Here is a 2668-nt window from a genome sequence, read left to right as displayed (position 1 = left end):
ATATGCCAATGTTTTACGCGAAAGGGGGAAATCACATGAAGATAATTCCGTAAAAAAAGAGAGTGGAGTGCAGGAAGCGAAAACGTGGGACAGTCTCGTGTCGCTTCAATCGACCCTAGTACCAACCTACGATCGACCTTGATGCAACGTGCAAAGCTAAGCTAGGTAGCACCACTCTACAAGAATAGCCCTTTCTCTTTTGCCACGATTAGCAAGCACCACAATACGTTCGAAATACAGAATCATTGCTTTTATATATCGTATCTATCCGCTGTCGCATCTCCCCCTCTTTTGGGTTCAGCACAGGAACAAATTAGGCCATCGATCTCAGGTCTGCTCGCAGACCCCAGACCCAGATAGGGAAAAAAAAGCCCGACCACACATCTTCACCGCACCATGGTTGGCATCTGATCGGGGAGCAGTATCCTGATTATCGAGAAATCATCGTCCCCGTCCACCTGGCCTCATCGCGAGCTCAGAACACCCGGATGCAGACAGGCACCGCGCGCCGGATCATTCCTCCCCGGCTAATCATGCCCCGTCGGATTATACTACTGCTACTACTACCACTCATCGGCAGATGATCCATCTCTTCTACGCCCTAACTAATTAACTGCAACTTGTTAGCTAACAGAACCAATCAATCAAGTAATGTAACCATGTAGGATTCATGGCTGGCCAGTAGGGGTACGACTGTAGGATCATTAGATCATATCATTGTCCATGTCTCTGACGCCGAAACCTCACCAACAAACTCGCCGCCGTCAAGTGGTAAGTATCATTCAGTTTGCTCCCGCGCGCACGCTCGTGCGGTCGGCGTAGGTGTTTACGTACGTGGGCTCGTACGCATAGGCACCGAGAACGCGATCAGCATGCTTCATGGTGTGCGCTGCTGTTGGATGGTCGCCGTCGGGCATGTGGCCCATGTGTTTGATGAGGCTGGGGTCAGCCCTCCGGCGCCGTGGATTGACGACTCCGGGGAGGGAAGATGCCGCTGCCAGTTGCCACCGGCGGGACACGACGGCGACGGCGCTTTAATAGTTGCGGTGTTTGCGTTCGTATGTCTGTCTGTCTATGCGGGAATGTTTTGGAGGTTGAGCTAATAAGAAATTGCGAGTGCAGATTAGCATGTGCAAACCTCCTTGGACCATGTGGGTGTGCAACTCGGTGGTAGATCAACAAATAACTACCAGGGAGGTCCATCAGGGGACGTGAACTTCAAAAAAAAGAAAAAAATTGGGGTGAGAGAGGCTCGAACTCTCGACCTCAGGATCACTCGCTATAGCTATGAGACCTACGCGCTAGCCAACTGCGCCACCACCCCATAGTGATCTTGCAGCTGATTTGATCTATTTAACCCGAAATAAAATCGAACACGCATATGCCGTGATTTTCGTTTCTTCGGTGGGTAATTAACCCTGACAGATTTTCTTGAACTGGAATTTTCAGGAAAGCAACTGTGGCACCTTCCTAACATCCTGTAACTCGTAAGAATCTGCTTTCAGAAAAAGAAACCATACGGTATCTACTTTGACATGGATAAAAATGGACGAGTGAACGAGAGGAGCCTAAAAAAAAGTAGAGATAAAATTCGATAGCAATCTCTAGATAGAATTGCGGAAAGCCTGAAAGTGATGCACCACATTTTATTCTCTAGCACCTCTGGGCTCTTTGTTTGCGCCACAGGAGCTGGGCTTATTTGTCCTCATCACCTCCTAATGCACGGCCCGACGCGTTCCATTTCCACCATTCACGGCCCACTAACAGCGGCAAAGAGAGCCCATGTCTTCATTACTTGATGCAATGAGCGCTGGGCTCTCGGAACAGCTCAGTGGCCTGGTTGAGTTCCTGCTTCCATCGCTAGAAGAATCTACAGTTCACTCTCTGTTTTTTTTTACCAATCTAACCTTTTGGCAAAACTAATCCTTCATCTCACTTACAATAAAATTATTTTGTAATCAGACCGTAGAGTTCGGCGCCAACGAGGATGGAGCTAAGATTGTGCAAGTCGGCGCCAGAGAAATTTGATCGGCACCAAATAAATTTGACACGAGATATTTTAAGGGGTTCGGTGCTAAGTGCAATATCGCCGACCTACCTTGGGCACCATACCTTGTGGCGACGGCTTTGCTTCGGCACAGAAGATGCTTGATGTTGACCTGTACTATTTCGGCTCTATATTAATTGAGGCGAACAAAGGGTAATTTATTTTGATGATGTACGCCCGTAGACATACATTACTTAATATAAACATAATAATACAAAGTTGGTATGTATACAAGAAACATAACAGAAGGAGGTTACAAACGGTGTTATTATTGCAAACTGCCATCGCCGCAACTACCAAGCACACTCCTTCACCGTCGATGAAGAAGACGAGCACCAGATATTGGTACATTCTCTGACTCCAAGAAACCCATATCCATAAGGCGTTATTGAGCCACGATAGCCACCAGCCCTGTAAGACGAGATCTAACTCGATACGAAACATCGGTCGAAGGAGCCCTCCGAGCCTTCAGTGCCGGATCCGAGGGCAGCGCCACCCCGCCCTTCAGCGGCCAGATCCCCCACCATCTTCCGTAAGAATGCAATAGTCAAGACCGACGCACTCCAAGAACAGCTCTTCCATGCCGCTACGCCATGACCCAATGTCTGATGGAAGTCGCTT

At 48.5% G+C, this 2668-nt stretch overlaps 1 non-coding gene across 1 annotated transcript; it reads right to left on the bottom strand.

The window, feature by feature from the left end:
• Positions 1 to 1237: 1237 nt before the first annotated feature.
• TRNAM-CAU (transfer RNA methionine (anticodon CAU)) lies at positions 1238 to 1324 on the bottom strand. Its single transcript is given in 2 exon segments — positions 1238 to 1273; positions 1287 to 1324. It is a non-coding gene; the product is annotated as a tRNA-Met (tRNA).
• Between the last annotated feature and the right edge of the window lie 1344 nt (positions 1325 to 2668).

The sequence above is a fragment of the Lolium perenne genome, chromosome 2 (genome assembly GCF_019359855.2).
Source record: "Lolium perenne isolate Kyuss_39 chromosome 2, Kyuss_2.0, whole genome shotgun sequence".
NCBI classification, from domain to species: Eukaryota; Viridiplantae; Streptophyta; class Magnoliopsida; order Poales; family Poaceae; genus Lolium; species Lolium perenne.
Note: the sequence above shows the minus strand (reverse complement) of the source record. Positions and strands in the feature narration are given on the sequence as shown.